This window comes from Microchirus variegatus (genome assembly GCF_963457635.1).
Source record: "Microchirus variegatus genome assembly, chromosome: 6".
NCBI classification, from domain to species: Eukaryota; Metazoa; Chordata; class Actinopteri; order Pleuronectiformes; family Soleidae; genus Microchirus; species Microchirus variegatus.
The window spans coordinates 28,043,467-28,065,134 of record NC_139807.1 but is presented as its reverse complement, the minus strand read 5'-3'; the positions used below and the strand labels follow the sequence as shown (position 1 = coordinate 28,065,134).

Sequence of the window (21,668 nt, the reverse complement as noted above, 5' to 3'; positions counted from 1 at the left end):
AAAGTCAGAATTTCTGAGTTTGAAGTCAGAATTTCTGAGTTTGAAGTCAGAAATTCTGAGTTTAAAGTCATAATTCTGAGAATTAAGTCAGAAATTCTGAGAATTAAGTCAGAAATTCTGAGAATAAAGTCAGAATTCTGAGAATTAAGTCAGGAATTCTGAGAATAAAGTCAAAAATTCTGAGTTTGAAGTCAGAAATTCTGAGTTTGAAGTCAGAAATTCTGAGTTTAAGTCGGAATTCTGAGTTTAAAGTCTGAATTCTGAGAATAAAGTCAGAAATTCTGAGTTTGTCCGAAATTCCGAGAATAAAGTCCGAAATTCTGAGTTTGAAGTCAGAAATTCTGAGTTTAAAGTCGGAATTCTGAGTTTAAAGTCAGAATTCTGAGAATTAAGTCAGAAATTCTGAGTTTCAAGTCAGAAATTCTCAGTTTAAAGTCAGAATTCTGAGTTTAAACAGAATTTTTTTTCCCTGTGTGGCCCTAATCCTCTTCCATAGTTTAGATCTGCAACATTTTTTTTTTTATATAATAAAAACATTTTAAAAAATCCTCCCAATCCTCCTCTCCAAATCCTCACTTTCCTCCTGTGACCCAACAAGCTAAAGTAGGAATTCTGCAGAGTGAGTTATTTTGACAATAGAGGTAATCTATGCCATCAGCAGACTGCTCCCTACCTGGATATAGTGTGTGGTTATCTGTGCAGGAGCAGCAAGCACACACACACTCACTCAGTCAGTCAGTCAGGCTGCAGAGGACTGCTGCATGGGGGAGTTTGGGATGCAATGAGTTGAGGCTGTAACACTGAGCTCGGGGGAAATATGGAAATGGGAGGAAGAGGAAGGTGGAGGGGTGGGGGGGGGGGGGGACGGGGGGGGGGAGTGAAAGCATGAAGCGCTGAACATTCTGGCACAGAAATGTCTGACATAGTAATTGAACACGTGTGATTGTATGTTAAATATCCAGTTCCATCAAGTCAATCCTCTCAGCGGCGGCATCATCTGTGAAATATGAAACGACAGCTTCCGCCACCACCGAGTAATCGCCGTAGCCGGGGGATGAGAGGACATCGCTGGTGAGAAAACAGCTAGAGTTCAGGTAAACTGGAGTTCACCAGACTCAGACATGGATCGTTTTAGCCGGAGTCGTTGCCGTCGCCTCATAAATTGACTTCCTTTTTTAACGCGCGTGGTGAAGTTTGGACAGCAAAACAACAAAAGTGGAAAAAGAAGTGTGTGTGTGTGTGCGGCACCGTGAGGTTAAGAGAGATATCATTGAGTTATTTGGTGTTGAAAGCAGGTCGATCACGTGCACACAGCTGTTTCATGCTCCAGCACACCCTTAACTGCCACAGCCAGACAAATCTCTCTCTCTCTCTCCTCTTTTTATCTTCACCTTCTGTCTCTCTCTCTCCGACCCTGTCACTGAACCACAGCAGACGAGACGCTAGCTCGACCCCGGGGTGTCAGGAACGACTTCTGTAATGTCACTCCCAGCTATAATCTTTGTCGACAAGTCGCTCAACAGTGTCTTTCAGGTGCTGCTCTGCAAAAAAAATGCATTATCTGTCATTTTCCTCACGCTCAAATCACAAGAATAAAACTCTTGTTTACTGAGCAGCGCAACAATGTTTTTCTACACCATAGACGACTGTGTGCAGTCCTTCGTGCTCCTAACAGGAGGCCATGAAACCTATCAATTCTCTCTGATTACCCCCCCCCCCCCCCTCACATAGTCTTATTTTCAAAAACTGCTAAGACAGAGCACATTATACCTCTGTCCTACTGTTCAAAAGCAACGTTTTTTAATCGGCATTAGTGAGAAGGAAAGAATTGGTGAGTCATTTTTGGAAGAAAATGCAAAATCCGGCATCATTTCCTGATGCATTCATCTTACCGCCATTAGCTCCGAAGTGTTTTTAGGGGACCGTATCTATGTTCCCCGGGTCTTATGTTCCCCGGGTCCTATGTTCCCCGGGTCCTATGTTCCCCGGGTCTTATGTTCCCCGGGTCTTATGTTCCCCGGGTCTTATGTTCCCCAGGTCCTATGTTCCCCGGGTCTTATGGTCCCCGGGTCCTATGTTCCCCGGGTCTTATGTTCCCTGGGTCCTATGTTCCCCAGGTCCTATGTTCCCCCGGGTCCTATGTTCCCCGGGTCCTATGTTCCCCGGTCCTATGTTCCCCGGGTCTTATGTTCCCTGGGTCCTATGTTCCCTGGGTCCTATGTTCCCCCGGGTCCTATGTTCCCCGGGTCCTATGTTCCCCGGGTCCTATGTTCCCCGGGTCCTATGTTCCCCGGGTCTTATGTTCCCCGGGTCTTATGTTCCCCAGGTCCTATGTTCCCCCGGGTCCTATGTTCCCTGCTTTGTATGTGACCGGGGAACATAGGACCCTTTCTCTAAAAAAGGGTCCTATGTTCCCCGTTGTTCATCCAAAGGGTCCTATGTTCCCCGCTTTGAATGACCCTTTTTTTTTTTAGAAAAAGGGTCCTATGTTACCCGCTTTCACCCAAAAGGACCCGGGGAAGATAGGACCCTTTTTCTAAAAAAGGTTACCCTGGAGCTCCACACCCAGGCTTCCACAAAGTGGGGAGCACAGGACCTTTTTTGGGAAAAACGGTGGGAACATAGGACCCGGGGAACATAGGTATGCCCCCGTTTTGAGCTAGCTAAAACAATTTTTGTATTTAAACTTTTTACACCTCTTTCTTTCTTTCTTTCTTTCTTTACGGGGCTCGGGGTCTCACCCTCTCTCTCCCAGGTAATGTGTTTATTTTCCTGAAACCCTCCTCTGGTTTACGGAGCGGTGGCGTTTCTCCCCTCTTATCGCCCCCTGCCCCCTCGCGGGGCACTTTAGCCCTTCAAAATCCTGTTTGCCATATACTCATTTTAGAATCTGTGAAATGAGTGCTAGGGAACCGTGGCCACAATGTCTTGCCTGTGTTGCTACTGGGCTCAAATGGGCTTGGTGCTTTTTTTTTTTTTTTTTTTTTTTTTTTTTTCTCTCTCCCTTTCTTTATTTTGTCCAGGGAGATGCATAAATGGAAGTTTTTAACACCTCAAAGGAGGCTGGGCCTTTGTGGAGCCACACTAGAGAAGGCTGTCAGTCTCCCGAGGAGGCAGACACACTCAGTGCAGCAGGACAAAGAGCTTAGAGGAGAACAATCTACAGGGGCATCACTCTGCTGTGGGCACCAGCCACACACACACACACACACACACACACACACACACACACACACACACACACACACACACACTCACAGCTACATGTGTGGCTGCACATACATGTATACGGTGCATTGTGAAGCCTTAAAATGGTGTATTTCATCTTACTCAAACACACGTAAACACAATAATATGACAGGAAGCAGCTATAACCGTCATTATTAACATAAACTAATCGATTAACTGATTTTAAATTCAAGGTGAGCAAAGACATGAATATAAATACTGTATTTACACCTGTTAACGCTGTACAATACCAACTGTAAATAGATTCACGAGCGATCGTGAAAACACAAATATAACCAGCACGACAAACTGTTTCCCCACTTTATTGATTTCATCTCCACCGTTCACAAGTAATTTCCTCATTTCCATCCCAATTTCTCCTTATTGAAATAATGTCCTTTATTCCCCCCCCAAGTACGACCCAACAGCTGCTATTTACAATCAGTCCTTATGCTTGTTTAGATGGCTACAATAAGCATTTAGATGCAAATATCTCCGCCGCGTACAAAAGGACTCGCAACTTCTGTCAGGAGCAACATAATCAACGTGCGATTGTCTCCTGCCTCCGAGTGCTTTCCAGCGACGAGGCTTAAGCTCTGAGCATCTGTATTCAAATGATTCCCCCTATTTTCAGGCACAGTTTAGCGTGGATATTTTTGCAACAGTTACGGCACTGAAAAAAAATCAATCACATGGTGAATTAAACCAGAAAGGGAATCAACTGATCCATAAATGATCAGGTTACAACAAGGCATTGGTGTCTTGCAAATTATTCACTGTTGTTCCTTGTTTGGTGAAAAGCAGAGATTTTTTTTTTTTTTTGCATTTACAGTCGCACATTTTTTCGATTTGCACAGGCTTAAGTTGACCGATAATTATTTTAGCGGCGAGCGCCGCACAATGCAGGAAGGACCTGGAATCACTTGCTGTGTCACAGTGTAAAAGGGAAATGGGCTGCGATTATTTAAAAAATTCTGATTTCATGTTGGGGGGGGGGGAATAACACGACGCTCCACTTTAACGTCATCTCGGTGCGTATTTCTCTGCAACCCCTGTTATGAAAAAAAACGGTCTTAATTCTCTACAAATGAACAACACACACACACACACACACACACACACGACTGAAATCCTGACAGAGATTTAAGGCTTCGCTCTGGCTCCGCTTTGCCCCCGTACAGCCATTTTAACAATTAACGTTATAACCTCTGGGTTTTTTTTTCTTTCTTTCTTTTTTATTTACAGTTGCACAGGTCAATTTGTCTTCTTTTCAACCCCCCATCGCCCCCCCCACCTCAATTAATAGCAGCATATGTAAATGAATCCGTTTAGGGGGGGGGGGACATGATCAGTTTGAGAATATTTCTGCCTTCTTAATCTTCTAAAGAGGGAAATGATTTAAAACAAGGACACAAATCTCCAGTGGCATGGCAGGAACTGTGGGGCACTTTCCTCTCTCCTTCGTTCTCCCCCCACAGCCCTATTCTTCCTCTCTCGTCTCCTCCTAATCCCCCCCCCCCCACCCCATCCCTTACCCCTGTAGGGTTGCAGGGACCACAGCTAAGGGACGAGAAGCTGAGAGCAGGGCTTGAGTTGCCTCTTGTCCCCTCAGAGGAAACAAATGTAGTGTTTGAGCCACTGATCACTGGCATAATTGAGTTTAACACTCCTTTTCTGGATTAAAAAAAAAAAGAAGAGCCTTTGAACTGAAAGGTCAAATTACCTCTGCAGTCAGGCAATAAATAAGTCAAACAAGGTAAGAGGTTCCTGCCAGTATATGTTAGTGGCAAATTTAATTAGTGGGAAAACAGAAGGCTCTTTATCGGACGCTCTTCTTCTTGCACACAGCGCTGGATAAAAACTCCCTAAACTGAGTTCAATTCCCAGCTCTATGCAGCAAAGGAGTGGAATTATCAGCAAATTCCTTCTTTTAAAAAAAAAAAAAGATAATAATGTATGTTTTGTTGTGTTCTGTGCTTACAATAAACCAAAATATTTCATTTCACTCTTTAAATCCACAGAAATGTGCATTTCTATTCAAGGTAAGACAACTGTTCATTTTGGTTTCTGCTTTCTCTTCTTCACCTAGAAAGACCATGAGTGAGGAAATATAGGTTGGTTTTTTTTGTCACTAATGGATCACAGCTCCTCCCTGCATGCTTTTCCACCAAAGGGAACAAAACCAGACAACAGACGACATCAAACTCTGTGTTTTTTGTTCTCTTTTTGATTGAAAGACACCTAGTGGCAGAACTGTGGCACACTGTGTGTTTAATAATCTCATCACTGAAAGTCATGTTTGACATATTCTTCAACCAATCAATCATGTATATATTCATCACACAATATCCACACAAAGTTTGTACTGAGTCAAATTGCACTTTTTTTGTCTTGTCCATTAAGGCCACATTATACTTCTCATGGTGACGGATACGCTCTGCAAATTCCCGCCCGATCAGTAGGGGTCGCTGCGCAAGGTTGTTGTGCTTCTGGCTACAGTGAGCAATGGCGTCCGAGAGAGAAAGACTGTTGTTGTTGAAACAGTGGCCGTTTCTCACTTTACTGTGTCACGGAACGCAGTTTTAAGATAATTTGAGGTGAGAAATTAGCCATTTAGAGTCTAAACATGTGCTGTGTGTGTTAAGATATGACGTATTTATAGTTTGGCAGCGACGTTGTCGGCGGTGATCAGCTCCGCCACTGTGGACGCTCGGTACGCACTGTGAGCCGACACAGGGCAGCTTAGCTCGGCCTGTCCTGAGGACCAATCGCAGCTCTTGCCGTCTCCGTTGTCCCTTGACGGCGTGACGAACACTTTATAGATATTTCGTGCAGTGACGCAGAGGCTCTCAGAGCACTTTACGCAGGAGTATAAACTGGGCTTTAGTCTATTTACTTTTTTCCCATAAGGCTGTATCCTATACAGGCCCATTGTCCATTGATCGCAGCACAAGGAAAGGAAATAGGCATAAAGTAAGGCTGAAGTCTTTAATGGAGGCACAGGAGGCGGCTGCTCCAGCAATGCACAGAACAAGAGAAAGAGAGAGGGAGAAAACACTGCTCTACACCCAACAGGCTACAATGTGGCCTTTGTGACATAATGCACTGTGCGCAGCAGATTGTGGAAAATAATCCAAAATTTACTGGCTCACGTATCCAGAAATAACAACTGACATCACAACTTGTGCCATATAAGCCATGTGTCTGGGTGCATTTTTACATTTAGCGCAGGATGGCGGGGGGAGTGGGGGGGGTAAGCAAAACATTGTCGAGCAGTTATTATATTCCCATCATGCCCTGCGAGCCCATTACAGCATGGCAAGAAGCAGGCGGTAAAAGTGAGAAAGTGAGAAATTCAGCGGGCAGAGGCTACAGAGCAGAGAGAGCGCAGTGCAAACCTACAGCACACTGAGAAAGATGGGAGTTCAAACAAACACTTTGCACCTACAGATTATGTGTATTTAAATCCTGGCAGTCATTAAGGTTTAGTTTTTTTTTCCCCCCCCTCTCTTCGAGTGTTGAGTTTGCTTCCGTGCGCTACCGTTTGTGTTCACAAGATCTTTGCACAGCAGCTAAAAAAGGGAATAATTACGAAGAGAGTGCAGCGGAACAGCAGGAGAAAGAGGCAAAGAGACAATAGTAACACGAGGTTAGTGTTAGCTGTATTTAAAGCACAACAGGTGGGTCACATGAAAAGATCACCATGTTTTTTTTTTTTGTGTTTTTTTTCACTTGTCCAACACATGCTTCTCATTATTCTACAAGAAAAACTGACATTGCTCCAAGGCAAAGAGAGAGAGAGGGCCCTCCATGGCTACTACCACTCACCACAAACTAGTTTTCAAGTATATCTTACATTACATATGAGTATACATTGTGAAGCTGAGTATGCTTTGAACATTCCTCGGGGGACTAAATGAAAATGTAAATAGATTAAATTGCATGTCCAAATATGCAATAAGTGCTGCAAGGTAAGTATGATCGATGTAATAAAAGAAGAAAAAACACTTTTCAATTTTTTGGGGGGGGTTTCTCTTTTCTTTTCTGCACATGTAACAGATGTGGAGTTCTATCGCGAACGAGCCGAAGCTCGACTTTTAAATAAAAACGAGCTGACTGGTTCCGCAGAGCTTTACAAATATAATTTTAAAACGTCGAAATACTGAATAAAACATATAAAATGTGTCTGCCATTGAGCAAAAAAAAAAAAAAAAAAATCCAAAGCTGAACCGTTTCAATTTTAAATAGCAAAAAAAAATATATATTTTAGAAAACAGCCTTTGACAATTGTGCGCGTGCGTGCTCGTGCATGACATTTCAAGTGTATGCGTGGACATACAGTCTGTGTCTGTGCTCGCTCCACACAACAGACCCCTGAACGCATTGCTTTTTTTTTTCGGGGGGGGGGGTCCGACATCCGAAAAATGTTGGAAAATGGGAAAAAAAAAAAAAATATTACCCTTCTTTCTCCTGAATAGGACAGAGATAAGCACCCTTCGGCAATGAAGCCAGTGGAGTTTAAGCTTATTATGAATACCTCTCAGAGGGCAGAAGCATGTACTGTAGAAATCAAAGGGAGTAATAGGCAGGTAAGCCAGTGTCATTTTAAGGAGGAAGTCAGTTGTGAAATTGTAAAAAATCGCAAGGCCCTGCTGACAATCTCCAGCCTTCAGAACACTCCCATAAATGATTTCTAATGGCAGCGGCTATCACATGGCTGAAAACGTTAAAAAGTGTGTGTGTGTGTGTGAAGGGGGGAAAGAGAAAAAAACATCCAGTGCTAATCTCTCTATTGATGGAGACAAATAATAATAATAAGAAGAAGAAGAAAATGTATCACTTTGATTAAACAGCACACAGCGCTGAGGATCATAAGAATGCGTGTGTGACTCTTCGCCCTAAGCTTCCCAGAGTAGATGCTGCATGGTTTTTGCACAACATTCCTCATGGTTTTCATGTTCAATTGCCTGTGAAACAACAACAAAAAAGAAGCGACAGAGAGAGCGAGAGAGAGAGAAAAGCGAGAAACTATCTACGAACTGAGTTTGTCTTGATTTTTAACAGTAATGATGTTACGCGTACACAAGTGCCTGATCGTATTTCTGAACTTCTGCGAGGAGCGACTGTGGGGTCACGGGAGTGCATTTTTTTCTTTTTGTGTCTAATAGCTTAAGTTGTGAAGATCCGCTTTAAGGATGATATAATACGATAATACTGCTCCGAGGCAGCCTGGACTCACACACTGTAGTGCTCACACACACACACACACACACAGGTTCACGCAGCTATCCTTTAAATCAGCCATTCTCAACCTTGGGGTCCCGACCCCTTATTGGGGTCGCGAGATGATTTCTGGGGGTCGCCAAATCATTTTGGAATTTTTTTTATTTTTTATTTTTTTATCAAAATTAGCTTTTCACCACCTGACCGCCAGCGGAGAGTTTTTCCTTTTTTTTTGCCCCTCATTTTTATTAGCGCTTCTTTGATGGTCAATATTGGACAGTACAGCCATGTTTTTGAGCTTAAAATGAATTAGTACAGTGAAGAATAGTTTCCACCCCCGCAAAAACTAGACAAAATTGGACACGTGGACCTCGACAGTCAACTCTCAAAATGCCGTGTAATTCCCGTCCCTAGTTATCGTTTCATTTCATTAAAAAGAAAAAGAAAGTTTGCGTTATTTGTTTACATTTTAACCGGCTCAACTACCAGCAATACGATGGGATGTAAGCGACAATTGTCGGTCTATTACTCACGTGAAAAGTTACCCTCTTGATGCTGCTGTATGTTTTTCAAAAAATCCAAAAGTGTTTCTAAATAAATACTAATAGCTAAAGTGTGATCGTAAGTGCTTGTCTGATATGTAAATGCGACGTAGCCAACGGTGTATTGATCGGGCGTTGTTTCAGCACCGCGGACAGTGCTTTATCCATCATACCCGTCATGCGTTCACACCGGTGTGTGTGTGTGTGTGTGTGTGGGGGGGGGGGGGTCGCGGACAGCCGGGCATGTTTAATTGGGGGTCGCGACTCAAAAAGGTTGAGAACCACTGCTTTAAATGACTCGACACTGACTTGCATTCACATGGACAGCCTCACCAAAGCCTGATCCGTCCTTAACCCAACCGCAATTCCAATCTTATAGCTCCAGTTCTCTTCCGAAATTCTGGTTCTGCTTCATTAGGTTCCAGGTTTTGAGTCTCCGTGAGGACTTACTGGTCGTGACAAGGCTGGTCTTTGTGCCAGGAAAAAAGGTCCTAAAGAGGCCACGAATACAAGCATCCACACACACACACACACACATGCAGGCTAATACGTATACTGTGCTTTTCTCCTCTGAATATTCATCCATGTTTCCACATCATCTGCAGGTCTCCTAATCACAGTCACTTCCCCTTTAATCACAGGGCTCTAATTAGGTCCTAATAAACCATTTTACCATCCTCTTGGAGCGCCTCTGTGTCACTCACACATCAAACCATGAAATACTGTATTAAGGGGGCTGTCAACCTCAAAGGAGCGCTCCTCCAGCGGCAGTGATACGGATACTGCAGACACACCCTCTTACACTAATTGAAATTATCGAAAAGCTCCGCTTACATGTGACACTTGGCCACGTCTGGAACCGTGGACTGAAGTAGTGCAGTCAGAAAGCATGATGGCTGTGCCAGTGCTGAGGCTCTACTGGTTTCTCTGATGTTGGGTAATTGTTTAAACCTGAGTGGATATGGCACCGGGCCTCGTGCTGCCTGTTCTGCCAAGAGAGGAGGAAAAAAGAAAAAAAAAAAAAAAGTTCTTGCTCGCACTTTTCTCCTCCTCACTTTCTTCTGTTCTAATTCAGTCCAGCATAAGCTTGAAGGAAAAGCCTCAACGGCTCCATGTTCATGTTGGAGAACCAGTGTTGGGGAAGATGATCACTGACCACAAGTTGATAATGATGACTGTTTAATTAGAAGCCTTTCGTTGGCCTGGCCACAACCCAAACTCCTCCACCCTGCAGATGGTAACCAATAAATTTAGCTCTGCAGAAGGATGAGGAGGAGCATTGTACCTCCCTCACTTTACCAACCCCTAACCAAGGACATGAAGCCTTTTCTCTGCTGCTGACGCAAAAACACACAAGCATCGCTCGCCTGCAACGAAGCTCCTCTAACCTGACGTCTTCTTACACGTTAGCATTTGTAATATTTGTGACGCTCCGATTCACCATCATTGTTGATTTTTATGCGTTGAACATTTCAAAATCAATGTTTTATTCCACAAACTGCACTAAAATATAATTACAATTTATTTTCAGGGTTGTTTTTTTCCTTTTGAAAAACTCAAAGCGCTTGGTTAAAGTAAGGGAAAGGCTGTGGTCATGCTAAGTACATTATGGTTTATGTTGGGAAACTAAAACACTTTGAGCAAACTCCTCAACTCCAGTCTCTGGAGCTTCGTTGTGAATTTCCTGACAGATATTAAGAAGCATTACATCTGTATTAAGTCAGTGTGACAGAAACCGTTGCTCTGTATGACGCCATTCAAAAGATTGGGGTCACATATACAATTTGCTTGTGTTCTCTATTAAAAGTCACACTTTATTTATCAAATGAGTTGCAAAATTTGTAGAAAATAGAGTTAAAACATTGACAAGATTAGAAATAATGATTTTTATTCTAAATAATAATTTTGCCCTTTTGTCAAAGAAACAGCATACTCTTTTCAGCTGTGCTAACATCTTCGCACAAGGGTTTTCAAGGGTTTTCTAATCATCCAATAGCCTTCTAACACCATTAACAAACACAATGTATCATTAGAACACTGTAAATGGGCCTCTATACACATATGTACATATTCCATTAAAAACGTTTGCAGCTAGAATAGTCGTTTACCACATTAACAATGTATAGAGTGTATTTATGATTCACTTAAAGTGCTTTTCCTTCAAAAATAAGAACATTTCTAAGTGACCCCAAACTTTTGAACGGTAGTGTATACTGTACCTGCGTAAAACTGCAGTCAATGCATTTGTCAATTGTGATTTTTTTGCGATGTAAAAGCTATTAAAGGTTCAGCCTGATCAGAAAGCCACACATCCACTAAGAGCATTACTGCATTTGTGCAAAATTACGCACACGTGAACATAACACTTTTTTTTCTTCTCTTAAATCTAAATATGTTTGCTCTTCCACACTCGCTCCACAATGTGTTTCCACTCTGCTAAGCAAACTTTTTGTAGATCTACTAAGTGGAAAAAAAAAAAAAAAAAAAAAAAAGCGAGTGTAACTGTTTCTCAAACTCCTCCCACCTCCTGTCAATCATCCTCCATCAGAACAGGCCTCTCCTAGAGGTTCCTACACCGTACTTGCCAGTGTGTGTGTGTGTGTGTGTGTGTGTGTGTGTTGTATGTGGGCGGGTGGCGTGTGCCAGAGTGGCTATCCCCTCAGATTGTCAAAGAGGCTCATGGGAAATTTACTGCATTGGCCAAACCACAGGCTTTCTCTATCATTTCAGCAGATTTCTCTTTTTTTAGTCCCATTCAAGAAAGTGATTATCGCAGCCAGTTCTTTCTCTTTGGCTCCGTTCTTCACGCTGTGAGTCCAGCGCTCTGGGTGTTTCCTCACTCTCCGTTGTGCTTCGCTTATACGTGATCGGCCCACTTCTTTGGTGCAATTAAAGAAGTTTCCACTGTGTTTTTGAAGTATGTTTATTAATTCATCCCATTCTCAAAAAAAATGAGTAAGTGGCTGGTAAATTAAATTACTTTTTTTTTTTTTTGGTCTTAGTTGAAAGCTAATTTTGTTTCTTGCCAACATTAGTGCCTTTGCTGTGGTTATGGTCATATTATGGAGCGAGTAGACAGCGTAATGGATAAAGTAATTCCTGAAGTCACTCTACGGGGAATGATGCCATTTTGGAAAGAAATGAAAAGCAAGTGTCAGCCATTATTTACACACTACCACTCAATACAAAAAGGTTTCTTTTCCCCCATCCCCTCCACCTTCAGAGTAGTGAAAATTTCCCCCACTGTTGTTTTCTCGGACTAAAGGAGACAAAGATTGAGCTCCAACATATGGACCTTCACATCATCAGTGTCGTCTTTGGTCTTTGAAAGTCGCTCTCAGCCCATCTTCTCACCGACAGCAGGGTGAAAGAGGGGATAACAAAGCCAGACACACTCACAGAGTGACAGAAAGGCAGAAAGCTTGTGGTCGCGTCTGCTCAAGTCATTTTCTCATAATGCACATTAAGGGCAAAGCCTTGTATATCGCGTCCAAGTCGGTGTAAAGAGGAATTATTGAGAAAGAAAACAAAAGACCTGAGTAAGAAGAGATGCTATGGTTAACTTCGTCAGAACATTTTAGCCACAAGACCCTTTCCATCATCATTCTCCCCACCCTCACTCTTTGTCACTTTGATTTATTTTTGGCATCGAGTGTTTGCATTTTCCACAGGAAAAACTGTCGAGAATCTGAGTTTTCTGGCCCACTCTGGTGTCATTTCTTTTCCAAAACTTCCTCTCCTGTTTTTCGATGTCACAGCAGCTGCTACGTGACGCAAAAAAACGTCGATTGCTGCTTGTTTCCATCTGACGGCGACGAACTTTAAAGTAGAAGTATTATAGCCTATTTCTCCAAGTGAACCTAGTTCCCTGGTGTCCTAATGAACATGTCTGTGACATGCTTTGGTCAAAATACCTTAAGGATGAAGCACCACAGCAGTTCAATCACTCTGCCAAAACAGCCCTGTTCAGAACGCTCAGTTTTGAGTGCCTGTCTCTATAAATATGCAAATGAACACAGGAAACTACGTCAGCGTCACTGAGGCTACCTGCAGCTAACAGCAGTTAGCATTTGGAAAAAGCCATCTTTTGCCGACTCTCGCTGGCACATTGGCGTCATGTAGAAAATGTAAAATCCTCTGAGGCTGGAAGTTTGCGTAGAACTCTGTGCTGCACTGTGGAGCCAAGAATAGAACACTTCGGTGAAGTTCCGGATACTGTTGCCCTCGCCTGCACTCTCGCGTTTTTTTAGGGACAAAGCGGAGCTCCGCGAGACAACAATTTCAGGAATGTCTCATTGTGACGTAGCAATGAGTGCGGAAGTCAACATCACGTGTTTTATCTCCCGTACTCAAGCCCAATTTATACTCCTGCGTTAAGTGCTCTACGTAGGTTACGCAGAGTCCTCTGCGCAAAAGTCTCCGACTGCAATAAATATTTTTTAAGTGTCCGTCACTCTGTCAACGGAGACGGCAAGAGCTGCGATTGGTCCTCAGGACAGGCCGAGCTAACGCTGCTCTGTGCCGGCTCACAGTGCGCACCGAGCGTCCACAGAGGCGGAGCTGATCACCGCCGACAACGTCGCTGCCAAACTTATAAATACGTCATATCTTAACACAAATGGCCGATTTCTCGCCTCAAATTATCTCAAAACTGCGTTCCGTGACACAGAAAAGTGAGAAACGGCCACTGTTTCAACAACAACAGTCTTTCTCTCTCGGACGCCATTGCTCACTGTAGCCAAAAGCACAACAACCTTGCGCAGCGACCCCTACTGATCGGGCGGGAAATTGCAGCGCGTATCCGTCACCACAACGCAGAAGTATGAAGGCTCGAGGGGTCTCCGTGGTTATGCAGTCGGAGAAGTATAATATTGGCCTTAAGACTGAGGCGGACCACAAAAACACGAGTGAGTCAGCTCTTTTCACACTTTGCCTACTCATAGGGCCTCCAGAGTCCCAAATATACGGATTAAAAAAAATTAAAACGTTGATTTTGCATCATATGTCTCCTTTAAATCCGCTAGCTGTGAGGTCTGTCGGATTAAGAATGTTGAGAACAAACAAGTGAGATACAGAGTCAGAGAGTTATCAGAGCTTTTCTTGCATTGCATTGCATTCATACGTGACTCATGCTTCTTCAGTTCATCAAACTGAAGGATATCCGCGCCAACCTTGAGTGACACATAACGGTGAATCGCTCATCGAGACGGCCATCGCGCGCCCGAAAGAAAAACACACACATGTCCGAGCACCAACGAGAACATTCTCAACACTCGAACTGAAGTTACCAAGTCTGATCTGGAAACAGTTGTGTTGTGTGCCAACGGAACCCTTCCAAACCTCCTTGCTGTTGAGCTGCACAGTAAAGAAGCCAGATTGGCAGGCTTAGCCACATCGCCGTGGAGCATATTTTACATTTCATGTCAGATCAAGCTGGCAAACACCAGGCCGTCTGTCCAACCTCCACCAACTGGATAATACCTAATTGTTCAGCGTCTGCAGTCCGAGGAGACCTGAGTAACTTGGATACGGGAATAACGAACGCCCTCCTCAGACCGTGGACGAACAAAAAGGAAAAACTGGATCAATTATAAATTAAGGATAAATAAATGCATGAGTCACCAAGGTCTTTTTTTTTTTCAAAGGTCTTCTTTTACGTCACGTTTACAATAAGACGTTCAGCGTCACTGATGTTTTCAGAGGATCCTTTCACACTCTTCCTCTGCGGCAGCAGCAGCAGCATCTTGCCCGTGGGGACGGTCTGATCTGAGGCACAATGTCAGGGATCACAAGGAAGAGGCTTGTTGTGATGCTTTTGTGTGTGTGTGTGTGTCTGTGTGTCTGTGCAGCACAAAAAGGCCACATTACACTAATCTCTTTTCCCTTGTTCATTCATGAGACACAATCTTATGTCTTCAGAGCTTCTCCAATTCTAGTCGGGGGGGGGGGGGGCAGAAATCACATGAGGCTTCTTTTATTCGTCCATATAATCCCAGCATAACGCAGCAAGGTCATACATAAACCGTGTGTGTGTGTGTGTGTGTACAGTCGGTGTCCAATGTTGCGAGATTGACACGTATGGATTATTTCTTTCAAAGTAAAATAAAAATCGAGTGGAAGCTTTTATGGAGGAAAAAAAAATAAGAAATTGCTGTTCTCAGCCTCATGTTTGCGGCATAAGTCAAAAAGTAAACGACAGGGCATGGTAGGTTATGGTCCGCAGAAGAAAATGACTTAATTTTGATGGTGATCCGGGGAAAGGAAACTGAGCAGCGTTGGCGGCAATTTCTCCAGTTAATAAACAAGTTTTTCTCCAACAAAATGGTTGCCAGAAGAAAAAGGGTAAGAAAACAAACTTGTGTTTTTTTTTTCGTGTTGTTTTTCTTTCGTGTTAAAAAACGGCTTTGGCTTCTATTTCGTGAAAAAACGTGAAGCGACATGAGTGTTTGTTTAAAAAAAAAAAATTCAGTTTCAAACACCTGCACTCTCTCTGCACACAGCCTGACATTCTCAGCCTTGGTCCACATGCTTTGCATGTGTGTGTGTGTGCGCGCGCGCGTGTGTGTGTGCGTGTGCAGGGACTCCAAAATCCGCCACATTTTAATTACTGCCCGGCTGCACTGTGTTGCCTCTTTGATATGGTAATAAAGGCAAAGCGTATTGACACAGCCCCACTGTACAAATCTTCATTTGATTCATAAAAAACAATGAGCTCGGCTAATTCCTGCACCTGATTACAGTCCCAGACCTTTGTCGCACACACACACACACACACGGACACTGACGCCGTTCCAATTAATTTTACATATTAATGTGTGTTATGAAAACACTGGCTGCTTACCATAACATAGACTGTAGCATTTTGAAATTAATTATGCTATGGACTAAAAAAAAAAGAAAGAAAAAGTCCAATTATTTTGATGAAAACATATTTGGTGAGAGAGTGAATGATACAGATCAAATGGGGGTCACTTAGGTTACGTGTGCAATTATACAGTGAATTCCTGTGAAGATACACACATATTTAGACTGGGTTTTTTTTTTTTTCATCGTCTGTAATCCTTTAATGTTCCGCAGTACTGTTCACTTACAGCAGCCAGAGGGGACACAATGATCTAATAGAGCAGAAAAAGTAAAACAGCTCCTGCCCTCGCCCCATGTTTCGGTAAGTGCTGTAACGCGGAGGCTCCGTTTGTGTCTGATGAAATCTCACATGTTCGACTTAAATCTCTGTGTGTGTGTGTGTGTTTTCTTGTACTTGTACAGCATACTGAGGACCAGTGAGGGTTTTTAACCAGCAAAGTGAGGTCATTTTTACAAAGTGGGGACATTTTGGCCCGGGTCCTCACTCTGTTTTCGTTCACTTCCTTAGGTTGTAAACATGCTTCACTCTGTTTTTAACTGAGGTCCTCAATTTGGCACAAAAACCCCGTTTTCCCGCCGTAGTGTTTTACACTAGTTTTGCTCTGAGTAGATGATATTTGTAATTGTGTTGATTTATAAATTGGAAATGCTGGTCCTCACTTTGTCAGCACTTTTGCCTGGTCCTCAGTATGCAGCAAGTACAAGAAGGTGTGTGTGTGTTTGTGTGTGTGTGTGTTCTTGTACTTGCGGCATACTGAGGACCAGTGACTGTTTTTAACCAACAAAGTGAGGTAATTTTTACGGATTGAGGACATTTTGGTCAGTCCTCACTTTGTTTTCATTGAAATCACTTCCTTAGGTCGTAAACATGCTATACTCAATTTGTAAAAAAAAAAAAAATCCAAATTTTGGACGACATAGTATATAGTATGACGTTTTTGTCAAATTTTGGACGATATAGTATGACATTTTTGTCCAATTTTGGACCAAAAAAAAATAAAAATCTAAAAAGTTTTCCAGCCCTTTTTGCTCCGGGGCTCCACCTGCAGACATTTTATGGTACTGCAACCAGTAGTTCTTTGTAGATGTCATTCATGAAGTAGATATTTGTATTTGTGTTGATTTATAAAGTGGAAATGCTGGTCCTCACTTTGTCGGCAACCCGGTCGTCAGTATGCAGCAAGTACAAGAATGTGTGTGTGTGTGTGTGTGTGTTGAAAGCACACGTTTTTAATTTGAAGACGGATATGTTGGAGGTGATGCCCCCGCTGTCTGCTCTCCATGACTCAGCTGACCACTGATTTCATCCATGTGTCGTCTCTCTTTTTTACGTTGTCCAAAATCCTCCACTCATCCAATCCAATCCAATCCAACTTTATTTATAAAGCACTTTAAAAACAACAACGACAGCTGAAACAAAGTGCTTTAGGTCAGAGAAAAAACCTACAAACGTGTGCCCTAATAGACATAAGAACAAACAATAAAACAATTAAAAATACTGTAGAACATATAAAAACAAGACAAATAAAAGGTCATACTATAAAAAACAACATCTAATACTTAAGATATATTTTAAAGTGGACAGTGAAGGGGGCGTGTCTACTATGCTGTTACATATGTTCAGTTTGTGGGCGACAGTTCACGGGTCACACTGCGAGGATAGAAAACAGCTATAGGTGTGCATCGCAAACTTCAACAAAAAAAGACACCCTCACGTGGTGGCACATTTCCCATTAGTTAGATCATTGTTGGAATATTCCAGCGCAAATTAGATAACACTTAGAAAGACAGATGTCACAACATGTGCTGCCACATGTATTATCTCCTGCCATCCTCTCCATCCTTCTGCTGCCCCACACACACACACACACACACCTTTACCAGGCCTGCTGTTGTTTACCTCCTCTCATCTTGTTTATCATCAAGTCTCACAGACACCGTGCCCTCCAACAAACTGAGACACACTGAGACAGCAACCCCCCCTCCCACACACACACACACACACACACACACACACACACATCCCTGTCACTCGCAACATCTTTCTGCAAAAAGGACACACAGCGTTCAGTGTTCAGTGTGGAAACGTAATGCAACGTGTAAAGTCGACGCTCCAAGAAATGTTGATCAAACGTTGAAGACACAAATTCCCACACAAATCTAGGTGTCACACACACACACACACACACAGTGTGAGTCACATACGGGACAACTTTATGTTAAATATGATTTATTACTGATCTGAAAATGACCATAAATCACCATCGCTTACTTCAAACGTCAATGTAACGATTTCTCAAAACATTTCTTTATCTCCTCGACTCACTGTGAAAATGGGCTTATCGTGAGCTGGCACTGGCTGTAATATCATTTAAGGATAATGTAATTACACACACACACACACACACACACTGGGTTATAATTTTTTATAGGCTCTAAAATGCAAAACTGCATCACTGTCAGTCAAATTTAAAATAAAACTTATATTGTTCACCGATGATGCGATGATTAAATTCGAGCAATAATCACTGTGCACATTTATATATATAAAAAAAATATATTCCCAGCATGAAATAAAGCACATTAATGTGTGTCTCCCTGTCTTCCTTCTCCTCCACCCTTCCCTTCTCTTCTCTTCTCTTCTCTTCTCTTCTCTTTTCCTTCATCCCTCTAATTGCTGGCACAAGAGCTCAGTCTAAACAAACCCTGTACCTGTGGATGATGGGGACAGTTAAGAGAGAGGGAGCTCCAGATAAATTCACGGCTGTGGCACTGCAGTCTAAACAAGTGCTCACGTTTGTTCATTCTCCCTCTTCTTCTTCTTCTTCTTCTTCTTCAGCTCAGTAAATCAACATCGCCTCTGAGTAATAAATGAGGGAAGTTGCTCTGTAACACGGGAGACATTGAACTTGTGCAGACTGCTGCAGGGTGTGTGTGTGTTTGGACAGCACAGTGGCTGCTGCTGCTGCTGCCTCCAAGCCTAAAAGTCCTATTTATTTTTATATATTTTTTTAAACTTAATGGCACATGAGCGACTTTAAAACGTTATTATAAGCTGAGTCCAGGTGGGGAAAATCCTTGATTTTTTTATTTTTCTTCCTCTGCAGAGAAAAGCTAAGGGTTGGAGATCCATCCACCAGCCTCAGAATAAAGTCCTTGAGAAATAGAAAAACACTGACGCATTAAGGCCACTGAGTAAACAGGATAAATATGATCTCATCGTCCCATTTCTCACCTTTTTTTTTATTATTATCTTTGCATTCATCTTTTAATCTTCGACTGCAATTGCGGTGACATTAAAAAAAAAAGGCGCACGAATGAGCCGCATCGCTCATATTTAGACGCTGTTATTATTATTATTATTATTATTATTATTATTATTATTAATAAGTTGTTCTGTTTATTGAACAATTGCAAAATTGCGTCTGCACGGACGAGGAAGGTGATTAATGAAGATGTCGCTGTGCTCCTTTGCGCAGTTACAGAGGTGTTTAATAGGAGCCAAGTGCGGTTTGTTCGCATCAAAGGGATGAAAACGCCGCTTTTCACTCTCTCTCTCTCTGTCTCTGTCTGTGTCTCTCTGTGTCTCTCGCTCTTTGCTGAGCTCTCACAGAGAGACAGAGTCCACGGTCTCCCTGTATATAGCAATCAGGACAATGTGCTGAATGGACGGTCTAATTATAAATGTGCCATTTAGGCTTTGGTCTCCGGGTCCGTTTTACCTTATGAGGAGACCTGCGGTCACATTTACACCGAGAGCAAGAAGAAGAAGAAGAAGAAGAAAAACAGTTTTCTTCTTCAGCCAACTCTCAACACAACGTTTTTATTCTTCCCTTTTCTCTCTGCAATTGATTTTTTGAAGAAATAACAATAAAGAAAATGTGTTTTATATATATATATATATATATGATCCAAAAAACGTGCTCGTGCTCTGCGTTTAATAATTACACTAATGACAACATTGTTTTTTTTTTAAAGTTTACAGTGTTCAAGTGTTATCGCGACAGTTTTACGAGCCTCGTTTATTGTAACACGTCCTTTCTTTTGATCAAATTTAATTTGTACTAATATTTGACTCGTATATTAAATGATCAATAATTGCCAAAACATGCGTGATTTTGAAGCAATATTTGAAAAAATAAGTCGAGTTTATTTATTTTTTCCTAATATGAATTTAAAGGCCTGGTGATTTTTTTATTATTATCCTTATTTGAATTTGACGTCTATGATAAAATAAATGAATAGAGTCATTCTTATGAATCATATTTGCACTTTTCACACACACACACACACACACGGACAACTCGTGTGTGTGTGTTCACAAGAGTTTTTCCGGCTTAAATTGAGCTGAACTATTTGTCCAAGGGCATCGCTCCTCTAAAAATGTTTTTTAATTTAATTAATGGTCTGTGCATTCTTTAAAGGTAAATTCCCCTGAACCCAGCGAGAAAGTTAAAGGAAGAGCGAATTCTCAGGCTGCACCAGGGCCAGACTCTCTCTCTCTGTGTGTCTCTCTCTGTCTCACTGTCACGTGAAAAGAAAAAGAAGAAGAAGAAGAGAAAAGAAACAGAGAGCAAATCCACAGAAGACAGAGGTTAGTGTGAGGAGATGAGTGAAGGAAACTTGGACGCGCGCGTCACTGTGAGTGGACCCCGGTGCCGCAGTGAAGACGCGGGTGAAAGTGTCTCCAGCAGAAAGATTAAAGTTACGGGACATGTCAACACGAAGCTCTGTCACGGCTCACTTTTGTTCAAATGTCAAATCAACAACAACAACAACAACAACAAGAGGACCCTGTTACTCTGTGACTCTCTGTTATACCGCGCGCTCGCAGAAACAACCAACCAACCAACAAACAAACAAAACAAATCTTCTCAAACCTGCAAACGCTGCTTCAACGATGTGGCCACGTTCACTACACTCACTTAAACTTGGATGTTAAAACGAAGCGGCGGCGGAGGCGGCGGCTTTGCTGCTTTTGCGGCGCGTCCGTGCGCCTCTCACCGCGTCTGCCGCGTCTGCTTCTGCCGCTTCTGCTGCGCGTGTTCTGGTGGAAGCGACGCACCAAATAATCGCAATAACTAAGTTTTGATGCTCACTCAGTCACAACAGGCGTGTGTGTGCAAAATGTCCACTTCTGGTTGTTTTTTTTGCATTCATTTTTTGCGGCTACAACGCGCGCACTTCACTTCACTGACAGCGGGTGCGACTTTTTTTTGAACCGAGCAATGAAAAGGAGGAAAACGTTAAACAGAGAGAGGGTTTGAAGCAGTTGTGTTTTTTTTTTTTTACCTTAGTGATCGAGCCGTGGAGTGGATAAAGTGTGCGTCCTTTTTCCCTCGTGCGCGAACGAAAGTCGACTCAGCGCTTTTTTCTTTCTTCCTTTCTTTCTTTCTTCTCCTTCTTCTTCTTCTTCTTCTTCTTCTTGTGTTGACTGAAAACTCTGCAAAAGTCTGCACTCACACGCGGCGGCGGCTGCTGCTGCGTGGGGATCCCGTGTCAGTTCACTCTGAGTGAAGTTGAGCTGTCCACAAACTATAAGTGGGCTTTTGTTGTTATGTTCGCCAATACCTGCTCTCTCTCTGTCTGTCTCTCTCTGTCTGTCTCTGTCTCTCTCTCTCTCTCTCTCTCTCTCTCGTGCGCAGGAGAAGAAGACGGTGGTGGTGGTGGAGGTGCGTGCTTGTCAATCTTGGCAATCAATGCGCGCGGCCATGTCGCGAGTATTCAAAGCGTTTCCCGTCGTGCAACAACAGAAAGTGAGTGGCCGGGGCATTGATCTGAGGAAGGCAAAAGAGGCAGGACTCCCCCCTC

The 21,668-nt window shown here is 42.7% G+C and overlaps 1 protein-coding gene across 4 annotated transcripts in view; it reads right to left on the bottom strand.

The window, feature by feature from the left end:
- sox6 (SRY-box transcription factor 6) overlaps nucleotides 1-21,435 on the bottom strand; it is a 172,080-nt gene extending 150,645 nt beyond the window's left edge. For all 4 annotated transcript variants that reach the window (XM_083890973.1, XM_083890976.1, XM_083890975.1 and 1 more), the window contains exon 1: nucleotides 21,150-21,435. The gene's annotated coding sequence lies outside the window, so the exon portion shown is untranslated. The remainder of the gene's footprint in view (nucleotides 1-21,149) is intronic.
- Nucleotides 21,436-21,668: the final 233 nt, after the last annotated feature.